This window comes from Schistocerca nitens, chromosome 4, assembly GCF_023898315.1.
Source record: "Schistocerca nitens isolate TAMUIC-IGC-003100 chromosome 4, iqSchNite1.1, whole genome shotgun sequence".
Classification (NCBI taxonomy): domain Eukaryota; kingdom Metazoa; phylum Arthropoda; class Insecta; order Orthoptera; family Acrididae; genus Schistocerca; species Schistocerca nitens.
Genome location: NC_064617.1, coordinates 205,955,178 through 205,971,747, shown reverse-complemented (window position 1 = coordinate 205,971,747; position 16,570 = coordinate 205,955,178). Strand labels below are relative to the sequence as shown.

The window sequence follows — 16,570 nt, the reverse complement described above, 5'->3', positions numbered from 1 at the left end:
GGGAAAAACAAGCGCTTAAATTTTTCTATGCGAGCCATGATTTCTCTTATTTGATCGTTATGATCATTTCTCCCTATGTAGGTGGGTGGCAACAGAATGTTTTGGCAATCAGAGGAGAAAACTGGTGACTGAAATTTCATAAGATCCCGTTGCAACGAGAAACGCATTAGTTTTAATGACTGCCACTCCAGCTTATGTATCACGTCTATGGCAATATCTCCCCTACTTCGCGATAATACAAAACGATCTGCCCTTCTTTAAACTTTTTCGATTTCATCCGTCACTCCCACCTGATGCGGAACCCACACCGCACAGCAAACTCCAGAATAGGGCGGACAAACGTGGTGTAAGCAATCTCTTTAGTAGACCTGTTGCACCTTCTAAGTGTTCTGCCAGTGACTCGCAGTCTTTGGTTTGCTCTACCCACAACATTATCTATGTGATCGTTCCAATTTAGATTATTTGTAATTGTAATCCCTAAGTATTTTGTTGAATTTACAACCTTCAGACTTGTGTGATCTATCGCGTAATCGAAATTTAGCGGATTTCTTTAAGTACAGCTCGTTACTGTGTGATTAGACGTTTGATTCTCTTTCTGTATTAGTCTTTTGTTATATTCACATTTGTTGTTTATTAATACTGTTAATAATAGTAGTTACTTCCCCTGTAGAGTAAGTTTGTGATTATTGTAGTCAGGTTTTTAGCATCTTCTTATTGTAGTAGCGGAACTTAGAAAAAGTAAAATTTTACCATGAGTGAGAAGTGTGGGCTTTGCCGTAGGTTCGTGAGTAGTGGATTGCGGTGTGACACTTGTTCGAAGTATTTTCACTGGGGGGAATGCAGTGGGGAAGCCAGTGGGCATTCTGGTGAGATCCTCTCCTGGAACTGCAGGTTATGTAGCAAGAGTAAACTGATAGAGGAGCAGGAGCGTAAGATCTGTGCCCTTCAGGTGCAGTTGAAAAACGCACAGGAGGAGCTAGATAGGATGAGGAGGGAGAAGGGGGTTGGGGAATGGGAGCTGGCTGTTGGCAAGAGATCTGCTAGGAGAAGAAGATTTTCAGATAGTTTTACTATTGGTGTTTACAATAGATATGACCAACTGTCAGAGTCTAGTGGAGAGGAATCTCTAGTAGCTGTAGATGTAGGAAGTATGCAGCAGACCTCAGTAGTTACTGTGCCTAGAACAGTTGCAAAGTCGAAGAGGAAGAAGAAGGTTCTGCTGTTAGGTAGTTCACATGGCAGAGGTGTAGGCCAGCAGTTGCAGGAAGTGCTGGGAAGTGAGTACCAGGTCACCAGCATTGTGAAGCCTAATGCAGGGTTGGCTCAGGTGACTGTTAACATAGGGGGGTTATGTAGGGATTTTACTAAAGAGGATCAGGTAGTGATTGTGGGTGGGGCTGGTAATAGTATTGGTAGGGATGGGGAGTATAACATAGATGGTGACCTGGAAAAGATAGCCACTCAGACTGGCAACACGAATGTGCATTTCGTGGAACTGTTTCAGCGTCACGATCGGCCTCATCTTAATACAGCCGTCAGGCGCAATAACATGAGACTTGGGGGTGCGCTGATGACAGAAAGCATGGGTCACATTTCAGTGGTGTCGGTGGAGTCTATCAGCAGGACGGGTTTCACTAGACACGGCCTGCACCTCAACAGGTATGGGAAGGGGAGGTTGGCAAAGCTTATAGGTGACAGCATAGGTGGGGTTGGTGGGATCACTCATGGGAAAATTCCTGCAGTAGTGTGTGTTAGAGCTGCACCTTTTTTAGATTGAAGTCAGCTGATAGGTATTCCTGCTTAAGGGAAGTCTCTCTAACAAGGGAATCACTTTTGACAAAGCTTAGGTATCCGAGTAATGAGGGAATTAGTATATTTCATCAAAATATACAAGGTATTAGGGATAAAGTTAGTGAACTGCTTATAGATGTTGACTCTGAAATTATTGGTATATCTGAACACTTCTTAAATAAGGAGATAATTCAGAGGCTTCCTTTACCAGGATACAGGTTGGCTGGCTGCTTTTCGAGGAGCTCTTTGCGGTGTGGGGGAGTAGCCATGTATGTGAAAAACGGCATCGCATTTGAGTCAATTGATGTTTCAAAGTACTGCACTGAAAAGGTGTTTGAATGTTGTGCAGGTGTGGTTAAATTTAGTGGAGTTAAACTTGTAACTGTTGTTATTTATAGATCCCCAGACTCCGATTTCACAGCATTTTTGCTAAAGCTAGAGGAGGTTCTTGGTTCACTTTATAGGAAATACAAAAAGTTAGTTATATGTGGTGACTTCAATATTAATTGTATAAGTGATTGTGCAAGGAAGAGGATGCTGGTAGACCTCTTTAATTCATATAATCTTATGCAAACCGTATTCTTTCCAACGAGAGTGCAAGGGAACAGTAGAACAACCATAGACAACATTTTTGTTCATTCCTCATTACTAGAAGGGCATTCTGTTAGAAAAAAGGTGAATGGCCTTTCAGATCATGATGCGCAAATTTTAACTTTAAAAGATTTTTATGCTGCAACTCGTGTTAAATATAGTCATCAGCTGTTCAGGAAAGCTGATCCGGTTGCTGTAGAGACCTTTGTAAACCTTATAAAGGAACAAGAGTGGCAAGATGTTTATAGCGCTGAGACAGTAAACGATAAATATAATGCTTTTCTAAAGACCTTTCTCATGCTCTTTGAAAGTTGCTTTCCGTTACAACTTTTAAAACAGGGTACTAGCACAAACAGGCAGCCTGGGTGGCTGACTAGAGGGATAAGAATATCTTGTAGAACAAAGTGGCAATTATATCAAAACGTTAGAAACAGTCAAAATCTAAATGCAGCAGCCCATTACAAACAGTATTGTAAGGTGCTTAAAAATGTTATTAGGAAGGCAAAAAGTATGTGGTATGCAGATAGAATAGCTAAGTCTCAGGATAAAATTAAAACCATATGGTCAGTCGTAAAGGAAGTTGCTGGTCTGCAGAGACAGGTCGAGGATATAGAATCAGTGCGTAGTGGGAATGTCCGTGTTACTGATAAGTCGCATATATGTACAGTATTTAATAATCACTTTCTGAATATAGCAGGTGAACTAAATAGAAACCTAATTCCAACAAGGAATCATATAGCGCTCTTAGAAAAAAGTGTTCCGAGACTGTTACCTGAAATGCTCCTCCATGATACTGACAAGAGGGAGATTGAGTTAATAATTAAATCACTAAAGACCAAGAACTCTCATGGATATGACGGGGTATCTAGCAGAATACTGAAGTATTGTTCTATGTATGTTAGCCCAGTACTTAGCCATATCTGTAACTTTTCCTTTAGGAGTGGTCGGTTTCCTGATCGATTAAAATACTCGGTAGTGAAGCCACTTTATAAAAAGGGAGACATTGATAATGTTGACAATTTTAGACCTATTTCTATGCCATCGGTGTTTGCTAAAGTTATCGAGAAGGTTGTATATACAAGGTTACTGGAGCATTTAAATTCACATAATTTGCTGTCAAATGTTCAGTTTGGTTTTAGAAATGGTTTAACAACTGAAAATGCTATATTCTCTTTTCTCTGTGAGGTTTTCGACGGATTAAATAAAAGGTTGCGAACGCTAGGTGTTTTCTTTGATTTAACGAAGGCTTTTGACTGTGTTGACCACAAAATATTACTGCAGAAGTTGGACCATTATGGAGTAAGGGGAGTAGCTTACAATTGGTTCGCCTCTTACTTTAAGAACAGAAAGCAGAGGGTAATTCTCCGCAATATTGAGAGTGGTAGTGATGTTCAGTCCCAATGGGGCACTGTTAAATGGGGCGTTCCCCAAGGGTCGGTGCTGGGGCCACTGCTGTTTCTTATTTATATAAATGATATGCCTTCTAGTATTACAGGTGATTCAAAAATATTTCTGTTTGCTGATGACACCAGCTTGATAGTGAAGGATCTTGTGTGTAATATTGAAACAGTAACAAATAATTTAGTTCATGAAATAAGTTCGTGGCTTGTGGAAAATAATTTGATGCTAAATCACAGTAAGACTCAGTTTTTACAGTTTCTAACTCACAATTCAACAAGAACTGACATTTTAATCAGACAGAATGGGCATGTTATAAGCGAGACGGAACAGTTCAAGTTCCTAGGCGTACGGATAGATAGTAAGCTGTTGTGGAAAGCCCATGTTCAGGATCTTGTTCAGAAACTAAATGCTGCTTTATTTACCATTAGAACAGTATCTGAAATAAGTGACACTTCAACACGAAAAGTAGTCTACTTCGCATATTTTCATACGCTTATGTCGTATGGTATTATTTTTTGGGGTAATTCTTCTGATTCAAAAAGGGTATTTTTGGCTCAAAAACGGGCTGTTCGAGCTATATGTGGTGTAAGTTCGAGAACCTCTTGTCGACCCCTATTCAAAAATCTGGGAATTCTGACATTGCCCTCACAGTATATATTTTCTTTAATGTCGTTTGTTGTTAGCAATATTAGCCTATTCCCAAGAGTTAGCAGCTTTCACTCAGTTAATACTAGGCAGAAATCAAATCTGCATGTAGAATGCAGTTCCTTGACTCTTGTGCAGAAAGGAGTGCAGTATTCTGCTGCATCCATTTTCAATAAGCTACCACAAGAACTCAAAAATCTTAGCAGTAGCCCAAACTCTTTTAAGTCTAAACTGAAGAGTTTCCTCATGGCTCACTCCTTCTATTCTGTCGAGGAGCTCCTGGAAGAGCTAAAAAATTAAGCAAAATCCAGTGTTACATTGTTGATTGTCTTCATTTAAACTTATGACTTGTCACCTGAATATGTTTTTTTTTTCTATATTTCATTTTATCTGTTTCTAATATAGTGTTATAATTTCATGTATTGACTCGTTCCATGACCATGGAGATTTCTCCTTAATTTGGTCCCACGGAACAATAAATAAATAAAAAATAAATAATAATACTCACGTGAATAACTCCCCAGGCAAAGTGCTTTACTAACCTATAGTTACACTCGTTTGTCTCTCTGATATACACAAGGTATTAATATTGTCGCAACATGTATTTGATAAGACTGAAGTAAACGTCTTCACAAATGTGTACGCCATATAAAAATACTCTATAAAGAATATTCTGACCTTATGAAATGTAGTAGGCTATAAAAATAATTTAGTCCGTTTCTTACAGGACAGAGTATCCAAACAAAAAAGTTAAGGCGCATTAGTGCAGAAAAAATCACACGAAAAGCTATACTAAGTAAAAACTTACCACACTGCAGTTCATTTCCCCTTCTTCTTCTATTGCGCGTCCATTTCGGTTATTAGTGGCTATCATATCTATATCACCCTTGATTGGTCAAAAAAGTTCCCCGCTCATATGTGAAGTCCATGTCCTTAAGTTTTAGAACCCCGATCTTGCGTTTCATCCTTGTCCTCTTTTTACCAATTATCTTTCCTTCAAGAATGTTCGGCAGTGGCTTACACTGTTTCCATTTCATATCACGTGTCCAAGGTATTGTAATTTTCTGAATTTTACAGTGTTCAGGACTTCTTCCCCTTTCTTCATTTTGCGGACATGTCCTTGATAGCAATTTCATCTGTCCATAGCACTCTTACCATTCTCCTGTAGAACCACATCTCAAATGTCTAAAGTCGTCTGCACATCCTCTCGGCCAAAGTCCACGTCTCAGCTCGATAGAAAAGAATGAGAAATATGTAACAACGCAGAATGTTTTGTTTCTATTGGAAGATGACGGCTCTTAAACACATTAGTAATTTTACAAAACGAGGCTCTGGCTTTTTCAATACGGACTTTAATTTCTTGCGAGTTATGTTGGTTCCCAGGTATGTGAATTTCTTTATTTACTCAGTAAATTTAACATTATTTTTTTATGACAGCGGGTATGCCTTTCATGCTGACAACTGATAATTTTGTTTTTGACTTCTAGGCCATAATGCTCATTACTTTCTTTGATTCGAGAGATAAAATGTTGAAGACTATTTAAGCTGTCAGCAAATATTACAGCATCACCAGCGTAGCCGATATTGTTCAGCTTCGCTCCATTCTAGACCATTCTTTCTTCGACATTTTGAAGGGCAAAATACGAATAAAGATTAAGTATCAGTGTCAACAAAATACAGTCCTGTCTCACTCCTCGGCTTATCTTCAATTGTCAAATTTCTTATTTTCTATTCTCACGGCGGCATATTGATTCCAACACAGATTAATGATCATTCGGAGATCTTTGTCACCTATCTCATTACTTTTTAACACTTCTGCCATCTTTTAATATTGTACAAGCCTTTTAATAGTCAATAAAACATTTCATGTCTCCACGCCTCTGGAGTAAGTTTGAATGGAGAACGGAGCGTCTCGAGTACGGACAGCATTTCTGGAGCCGAACTGTGTAGATGCTATTTGTTCTTCACAACCATTGTAGACTCTATTGTCAATAATTTTTAGAAATATTTTCAGGAGATGGCTCATAAAAGTTATTATTCTGAAATCACTAGCCAACTCCTTGTTTTTGGCAGGGTTACAAACTCTGAGTGAAGACATATTCGAGGAATGATGACTGAATTATACGTTTTATTGAATAGTCAACCATTCTGTTTAGCCTCCATCAAAAAATTAAGGCATTCAGAATGCATGGCTTCTGATCCTTCCGCTTTTCCATTTTCCATTGGCCTTACTGCTGATCTCACTTTTGCTATTATCTGGTCCTGTTTCTCCAGCAACTTTAGGTGGATCTCACCTATCGTCATGGGAAAGTTCTTCTACTTTTACTTCATGATCTGCGAATCCGTTTCTCTTTCTATCTGAATGAATTTCGCTGCGACATTTCAAGGGGTGTTGCAGTATTCTTGAACTAAAAGATAGCTTTTTCTGCCGTGACATGCACCAAGCGTGAAAGTCGTTCTGCTCTGTGAGTAGTCCTTTTAGATGTATTTATACTTGTCAAGGCAGGAAATGTGCTTTCTGCAAGATCTCTTGTGGATGGTACAGTTCATTTAGTGGCACCAAGTTATAAAATTCACGTAGAGCTGAACCTAAATTTTTGCTCTTTCATGGACACACCTAGTCATACGAAAGTCGGTGTTCCTGACGAAAGTCGTGTGCTAAATCAAATGAAACTACACTCCTGGAAATGGAAAAAAGAACACATTGACACCGGTGTGTCAGACCCACCATACTTGCTCCGGACACTGCGAGAGGGCTGTACAAGCAATGATCACACGCACGGCACAGCGGACACACCAGGAACCGCAGTGTTGGCCGTCGAATGGCGCTAGCTGCGCAGCATTTGCGCACCGCCGCCGTCAGTGTCAGCCAGTTTGCCGTGGCATACGGAGCTCCATCGCAGTCTTTAACACTGGTAGCATGCCGCGACAGCGTGGACGTGAACCGTATGTGCAGTTGACGGACTTTGAGCGAGGGCGTATAGTGGGCATGCGGGAGGCCGGGTGGACGTACCGTCGAATTGCTCAACACGTGGGGCGTGAGGTCTCCACAGTACATCGATGTTGTCGCCAGTGGTCGGCGGAAGGTGCACGTGCCCGTCGACCTGGGACCGGACCGCAGCGACGCACGGATGCACGCCAAGACCGTAGGATCCTACGCAGTGCCGTAGGAGACCGCACCGCCACTTCCCAGCAAATTAGGGACACTGTTGCTCCTGGGTTATCGGCGAGGACCATTCGCAACCGTCTCCATGAAGCTGGGCTACGGTCCCGCACACCGTTAGGCCGTCTTCCGCTCACGCCCCAACATCGTGCAGCCCGCCTCCAGTGGTGTCGCGACAGGCGTGAATGGAGGGACGAATGGAGACGTGTCGTCTTCAGCGATGAGAGTCGCTTCTGCCTTGGTGCCAATGATGGTCGTATGCGTGTTTGGCGCCGTGCAGGTGAGCGCCACAATCAGGACTGCATACGACCGAGGCACACAGGGCCAACACCCGGCATCATGGTGTGGGGAGCGATCTCCTACACTGGCCGTACACCACTGGTGATCGTCGAGGGGACACTGAATAGTGCACGGTACATCCAAACCGTCATCGAACCCATCGTTCTACCATTCCTAGACCGGCAAGGGAACTTGCTGTTCCAACAGGACAATGCACGTCCGCATGTATCCCGTGCCACCCAACGTGCTCTAGAAGGTGTAAGTCAACTACCCTGGCCAGCAAGATCTCCGGATCTGTCCCCCATTGAGCATGTTTGGGACTGGATGAAGCGTCGTCTCACGCGGTCTGCACGTCCAGCACGAACGCTGGTCCAACTGAGGCGCCAGGTGGAAATGGCATGGCAAGCCGTTCCACAGGACTACATCCAGCATCTCTACGATCGTCTCCATGGGAGAATAGCAGCCTGCATTGCTGCGAAAGGTGGATATACACTGTACTAGTGCCGACATTGTGCATGCTCTGTTGCCTGTGTCTATGTGCCTGTGGTTCTGTCAGTGTGATCATGTGATGTATCTGACCCCAGGAATGTGTCAATAAAGTTTCCCCTTCCTGGGACAATGAATTCACGGTGTTCTTATTTCAATTTCCAGGAGTGTATATGGTTCCAGAGACCTATTCCAATCTCAAACATCTATTATGTACGTATGCAGACCCAAGTGACAAATGAAAATTTGAACCAAATCCGGGATTCGAACCCGAGTCTAGTGGTCACTAGGCAGGTGCACTAACCACCATTTTTTTTTAAAATCTCATTTTGTTCGTGTTTGTTCGTTGCTTCTGCTCATGGCGGACGTCGCAAGACACCCGTTTCAGTTCATCGTTGATCAATTAACTCAGTTTTTTTATTACAGAGGGCAGCTAACCCTCTGACCGAACACGCTGAGTTAGCCATGCCGGAGAACCACTACGCCACTCTGGCACAGTGGCTTTGCACAACTGCACGGCCTATCCTAGCACGCCTCCCTCCTCAGTCCAAATTCCCAGTCACACTTCAGCCCACACTTCGGTCTGCATAAACAGGGTGGTCCATTGATAGTCACTGGGCCAAATATCTCACGAAATAAGCATCAAACGAAAAAACTACAAAGAACGAAACTCGTTTAAGAAACTTCCTGGCAGATTAAAACTGTGTGCCTGTCCGAGACTCTAACTCGGGACCTTTGCCTTTCGCGGGAAAGTGCTCTACCAACTGAGTTACCGAAGCACGACTCACGCCCGGTACTCACAGCTTTACTTCTGCCAGTACCTCGTCTCCTACCTTCCAAACTTTACAGAAGCTCTCCTGCGAACCTTGCAGAACTAGCACTCCTGAAAGAAAGGATATTGCGGAGACATGGCTTAGCCACAGCCTGGGGGATGTTTCCAGAATGAGATTTTCACTCTGCAGCGGAGTGTGCGCTGATATGAAACTTTCCGGCAGATTAAAACTGTGTGCCCGACCGAGACTCGAACTCGGGACCTTTGCCTTTCGCGGGCAAGTGCTCTACCAACTGAGCTACCGAAGCACGACTCACGCCCGGTACTCACAGCTTTACTTCTGCCAGTACCTCGTCTCCTACCTTCCAAACTTTACAGAAGCTCTCCTGCGAACCTTGCAGAACTAGCACTCCTGAAAGAAAGGATATTGCGGAGACATGGCTTAGCCACAGCCTGGGGGATGTTTCCAGAATGAGATTTTCACTCTGCAGCGGAGTGTGCGCTGATATGAAACTTCCTGGCAGATTAAAACTGTGTGCCCGTCCGAGACTCGAACTCGGGACCTTTGCCTTTCGCGGGCAAGTGCTCTACCAACTGAGTTACCGAAGCACGACTCACGCCCGGTACTCACACCTTTACTTCTGCCAGTACCTCGTCTCCTACCTTCCAAACTTTACAGAAGCTCTCCTGCGAACCTTGCAGAACTAGCACTCCTGAAAGAAAGGATATTGCGGAGACATGGCTTAGCCACAGCCTGGGGGATGTTTCCAGAATGAGATTTTCACTCTGCAGCGGAGTGTGCGCTGATATGAAACTTCCTGGCAGATTAAAACTGTGTGCCCGACCGAGACTCGAACTCGGGACCTTTGCCTTTCGCGGGCAAGTGCTCTACCAACTGAGTTACCGAAGCACGACTCACGCCCGGTACTCACAGCTTTACTACTGCCAGTACCTCGTCTCCTACCTTCCAAACTTTACAGAAGCTCTCCTGCGAACCTGGCAGAACTAGCATTCCTGAAAGAAAGGATATTGCGGAGACATGGCTTAGCCACAGCCTGGGGGATGTTTCCAGAATAAGATTTTCACTCTGCAGCGGAGTGTGCGCTGATATGAAACTTCCTGGCAGATTAAAACTGTGTGCCCGACCGAGACTCGAACTCGGGACCTTTGCCTTTCACGGGCAAGTGCTCTACCAACTGAGCTACCGAAGCACGACTCACGCCCGGTACTCACAGCTTTACTTCTGCCAGTACCTCGTCTCCTACCTTCCAAACTTTACAGAAGCTCTCATATCAGCGCACACTCCGCTGCAGAGTGAAAATCTCATTCTGGAAACATCCCCCAGGCTGTGGCTAAGCCATGTCTCCGCAATATCCTTTCTTTCAGGAGTGCTAGTTCTGCAAGGTTCGCAGGAGAGCTTCTGTAAAGTTTGGAAGGTAGGAGACGAGGTACTGGCAGAAGTAAAGCTGTGAGTACCGGGCGTGAATCGTGCTTCGGTAGCTCAGTTGGTAGAGCACTTGCCCGCGAAAGGCAAAGGTCCCGAGTTCGAGTCTCGGTCGGGCACTCAGTTTTAATCTGCCAGGAAGTTTCATATCAGCGCACACTCCGCTGCAGAGTGAAAATCTCATTCTGGAAACTCGTTTAGCTTGAAGGGGGAAACCAAATGTCGCTATGGCTGGCCCGCTAGATGGCGCTACCATAGGTCAAACGGATATCAACTGCGTTTTTTAAATAGGAACCCCCATTTTTTATTACATATTCGTGTAGTACGTAAAGAAATATGAACGTTTTAGTTGGACCACTTTTTTCGCTTTGTGATAGATGGCGCTGTAATAGTCACAAACGTATAAGTAATTGGTATCACGTAACATTCCGCCAGTACGGACGGTATTTGCTTCGTGATACATTAACCGTGTTAAAATGGACCGTTTACCAATTGCGGAAAAAGTCGATATCGTGTTGATGTATGGCTATTGTGATTAAAATGCCCAACAGGTGTGTGCTATGTATAATGCTCGGTGTCCTGGACGACATCATCCAAGTGTCCAGACCGTTCACCAAATAGTTACGTTATTTAAGGAAACAGGAAGTGTTCAGCCACATGTGAAACGTCAACCACGACCTGCAACAAATGATGATGCCCAAGTAAGTGTTTTAGCTGCTGTCGAGGCCAAGCCGCACATCAGTAGCAGACAAATTGCGCGAGAATCGGGAATCTCAAAAATGTCGGTGTTGAGAATGCTACATCAACGTCGATTGCACCCGTACCGTATTTCTATGCACCAGGAATTGCATGGCGACGACTTTGAACGTCGTGTACAGTTCTGCCACTGGGGACAAGAAAAATTACGGGACGATGACAGATTTTTTGCACGCGTTCTATTTAGCGACGAAGCGTCATTCACAAACAGCGGTAACGTAAACCGGCATAATATGCACTATTGGGCAACGGAAAATCCACGATGGCTGCGACAAGTGGAACATCAGAAAACGTTGGCGGGTTAATGCATGGTGCGGCATTATGGGAGGAAGGATAATTGGTCCCCATTTTATCGATGGCAATCTAAATGGTGCAATGTATGCTGATTTCCTACGTAATGTTCTACTGATGTTACTACGAGATGTTTCACAGCATGTCAGAATGGCGATGTACTTCCAACATGATGGATGTCCGGCAGATAGCTCGCGTGCGGTTGAAGCGGTATTGAATAGCATATTTCATGACAGGTGGATTGGTCGTCGAAGCACCATACCATGGCCCGCACGTTCACCGGATCTGACGTCCCCGGATCTCTTTCTGTGGGGAAAGTTGAAGGATATTTGCTATTGTGATCCACCGACAACGCCTGAAAACTTACGTCAGCGCATTGTCAATGCATGTGCGAACATTACGGAAGGCGAACTACTCGCTGTTGAGAGGAATGTTGTTACAAGTATTACCAAATGCATTCAGGTTGACGGACATCATTTTGAGCATTTATTGCATTAATATGCATTAATATGGTATTTACAGGTAATCACGCTGTAACAGCAAGCGTTCTCAGAAATGATACGTTCACAAAGGTACATGTATCACATTGGAACAACCGAAATAAAATGTTCAAACGTACCTACGTTCTGTATTTTAATTTGAAAAACCTGCCTGTTATCAACTGTTCGTCTAAAATTGTGAGCCATTTGTTTGTGACTATTACAGCGCCATCCATCACAAAGCGAAAAAAGTGGTCCAACTAAAACATTCATATTTCTTTACGTACTACACGAATATGTAATAAAAATGGGGGTTCCTATTCAAAAAATTCAGTTGATATTCGTTTGGCCTACGGCAGCGCCATCTATCGGGCCAAGCATAGCGCCATCTGGTTTCCCCCTTCAAGCTAGACAAGTTTCGTTCTTTGTAGTTTTTTCGTTTGACGCTTATTTCGTGAGATATTTGGCCCGGTCACGATCAATGGACCACCCTGTGTACATCATAGATGTCTGAGACTTGAAAAGGTCTCTGGAGCCATACAGTTTCTTTTTATTAAAGTACCTGTGCCTGTGTTTCAGGCAGGATACTCCATTTCAATCGATGCTGAGGTGCTATTCCAATACAGTTGGAGAGCCTCTGCAATGCTGTTTGAGGTCAGAGGGAAAATCAAGTGGGCTGAGGCATAAATGGGAATTTGAATTGAGGAAAGCAGAGTACTAGGGTAGACAGTGCAGTTGTGCAAAGCCACAGTGCCAGGGTGACGTATTGTTTAGTGCATCTGCCAAGTGAGCGGGAGACCTGAGTTCGAATCCCAGCCATGATACAAATTTTCTTTCCTCGATTCAGTCTGCATATATGCGCCAGATCCTAAATTCTGTACAGTCAATGGAAGTGTAAGAATAGGAGCAGAAACATACAACCACTTTAATACTGGAAAACATTCATCACCTTGGGAAAATATATAGGGTCAATCAGAGCACGATCTCTTGTGACATACTCGACGATGTTCTGGGACTGCGATCGTTGTTCACTGTCGTGTTTGTTACTTCATCTGGGCACCTGTCAGTCGCCTTCAGGTCAGCTGTCGATGACTGAAGTTGACTACCCACGTTGTGCCGTTTATATGCACGCTGTATGCATTTCAAGCACGCTTAAAGCTATGTATTACCACACTTTTCCTACAGTTGTTGCAAGTGGAGGCACATAAACAGTCTTTCACATACCATGAGGTTAAACGACCTTGCAGGCCAGTTCGAGATCTGTGTGCCCCTTAGGACCGATTCATCGTTGCAGCAGGTGCCAGCGCGGCGGTGCTCCATCATGTTGGGAAATGCAATTTTCGACATACTGTCCCAATAATGAAAAACGTGGATCTCTAACTCAGCTTGGTAAGAGATTTCTGTAATCGTCTTTTTCGGCAGAAAAGAATGGGTCATAAATGTTTTCTAAAGAAACAGCATAAAACAGCATTGAAGCTTTGCAGACTCTGTTACGTGCTTGATTAAAGCATGTGGATGGTGTGTTCCCCAGTTTCATACATTGTTGCAGCTCACTTCTGCATTTAAAAGGAATGCAGACTCATGACTGAATGTGAAAGGAAATTGTTATCTCCCATGTCCACGCCCAAATGATTTCATAACACTCTGCAGGCTGTCGTTTATCGCAATCATGAAGTAGTTTTAGTAACTGAGTCATGTATTATTTGAAACACAAACATCGCCTGAAAACACACCAGACAGACACATGAGGAGCGGGTAACCCTCGTCTGGCATGACGACTACAGTTTTGCACAGTACACGCAAGACCGTGATAAAGACGCCCTAAATCTTGAATAAGCACACGGCAGCAACACATCGATTTTCCCCTTCCTTTTCAGTCTGCTGGTGCCATCATCGAATGCTTTTGAGCTGCAGGATAAGCAGCACTGTACTGTCAACTAATATCACACTGCGCAGCTGTAATTGAATTGAGTTATTGAAATGGAGAACGCAAAACACCTTTGTTGCTGTTGTTAGATGCCCCAGGGATTGTCAACCGCCGGCCATTGTGGCCGAGCGGTTCTAGGCGCTTCAGTCAGGAACTGCGCTGCTGCTACGGTCGCAGGTTCCAATCCAGCCTCGGGCATGGATGTGTGTGATGTCCTTATGTTAGTTAGGTTTAAGTAGTTCTAAGTCTAGGGGATGATGACCTCAGATGTTAAGTCCCATAATGCTTAGAGCCATTTGAACCATTTGTCAGCCCTGGAGAGTGAAATGAGACATCAGGACGACAGTAGATTTGTTTAATTAACTCCTGTGTTCTGGGTCTCGGCCTTAGTACATACGGAAGAGTTTGGTGGAGGAGTACAGTTGCCTCCTATGCGAAACAATAGACGTCTGGCATTGCTGACAGCACGAAGTTGGGGTTGGGTTGTTTGGGGAAGGAGACCAGACAGCGAGGTCATCGGTCTCATCGGATTAGGGAAGGAAGTCGGCCGTGCCCTTTCAAAGGAACCATCCCGGTATTTGCCTGGAGCGATTTAGGGAGATCACGGAAAACCTAAATCAGGACGGCCGGACGCGCGATTGAACCGCCGTCCTCCCGAATGCGAGTCCAGTGTCTAACCACTGCGCCACCTCGCTCGGTGACAGCACAAAGAGTGCGGCCGAGAGTGGCATCACTTGAATGCCGCTGTCAGCGACTTCTCTGGCTTTGAAGATATTGACAGCACGGCAGTGCAGATGGTGATACTGTGGAGGCAGCCAGCGAGTTGGTGTCTCTCTACTGCAGCGGCGGCTCCAGTCGCTGACTCAGGGCAGGCTGCCCCATCCTGTGGTCGAACAGGGGTCCCCATACTGCATTTTGGGGTGTCACTCTGAGTGTCACACGCTCATGCTGGAGGCTGTGATACTGGGTCAAGGATATTTTAATACAGAAATGGCCGAGTAAGAGACGCCCGTTAAACCCACTGGGCAGAACAGGTAATAGGATTGTGGAAAGGGCCAAGGGTTGAGGTCAGTTTCTGCTTCTAGTTGTCATTTATTGTAATTTAATAACCTTTACAACCAGAGTGGCACACAGCCGAATATTTTCCCAATGCAACTCATTCACGGCTGAAGGCCTCCAACAAGAAATCTTAACAAGATAAAAATCCAATTAAGATAGCAATAAAATAATTCAAAAAACAACATACGCAAGGTGCAATACAAATGGCTGAGGGCCACAATGAAATTACAAAATTTTAGAATATATTACCATAGACCTTTAAAGGCAGAAGGCCAACAAGAAATTTAAAAAAATCAAAAATAAGATAGCAATAAAATAATTTAAAACCCAAAAAAGCAACATATGCAAGGTGCAATACAAATGGCTGAGGGCCCCAATTAAATTTCAAAATTTTTAAAATATATTACCATAATCTTTGAGGCAGAAGGCCACAGTGTTTAAGCTTGAAAGATAAATTTAAAAATTAATTTTGCAAAATTTTAAGAAAACAAAACAAATAGCCATAAGGCTAAAATTTAAAATAGCTGACAACAGATAATTAAACACCGGTGGCACTCAGAAAGCCTCCAGGGCGGTTGGTCTGCCCTCGTTCACTTATGTGAGAGAGGTCGTGAGCCCAACTATACCTGATCCATCGGAACCTACCCAGGGGACAGCCACGGACCGACCGACACAATGACTTGCTTCCCATTAATCAGTACATGAGACCTCAAACCGGCAATGTTACAAACGTGATAATCTACAATGGAGTATGTATTAGCTGTCAAAGTTACACACCATGTTGGACAGCGACAACACTTGAGGAAAGGACGATGCCTGAAATTACGTTAGTGGCCAGGGCAGGTAACCGGAACACTAATGGCCACTAGGCAGAAAATTCCGCTGGTACACTTGAATTTGAAACACGGTAATAGTTAGCTTCGCTCAAAAGAACACTGCCTGAATTTACGTCAGTGCCCAGGGCAGGTAACCAGAACACTAACGGCCACAAGACAGAAAATTCCACTGGTGCACTCAAATCGTAATCGACCAAAAATGTTAATTGCACCGCATGGCGGCTAAATCTTAGCTGTAGAACCACTCGGTGTTGCTCACCGCCGGCCGCCGTGGTCTAGCGGTTCTAGGCGCTCAGTCCGGAACCGCGTGACTGCTACGGTCGCAGGTTCGAATCCTGCCTCGGGCATGGATGTGTGTGCTGTCCTTAGGTTAGTTAGGTTTAAGTAGTTCTAAGTTCTAGGGGACTGATGACCTCCGATGTTAAGTCCCATAGTGCTCAGAGCCATTGTTGCTCACCGGAAAACCTTCCCAACAGCAAACCACCAAAGCGAACCACCACAACATGAATAGACGTGGCTTGGGTAGCTGAAACCACTACTCAACCTTGACGTCCTGGGTCGACGAACCACGAAGCTTGTAGCGATCGGACAGCTCCACACATGCTTCGACACTGCGCAGGGGTTGCCAGCGGCCCCATCCGCCTGCACCG

At 44.3% G+C, this 16,570-nt stretch overlaps 1 non-coding gene across 1 annotated transcript; it reads right to left on the bottom strand.

Annotated features, from left to right (window-relative positions):
• Nucleotides 1-10,265: 10,265 nt before the first annotated feature.
• On the bottom strand, nt 10,266-10,340 carry Trnas-uga (transfer RNA serine (anticodon UGA)). The gene has a single exon. It is a non-coding gene; the product is annotated as a tRNA-Ser (tRNA).
• Between the last annotated feature and the right edge of the window lie 6,230 nt (nt 10,341-16,570).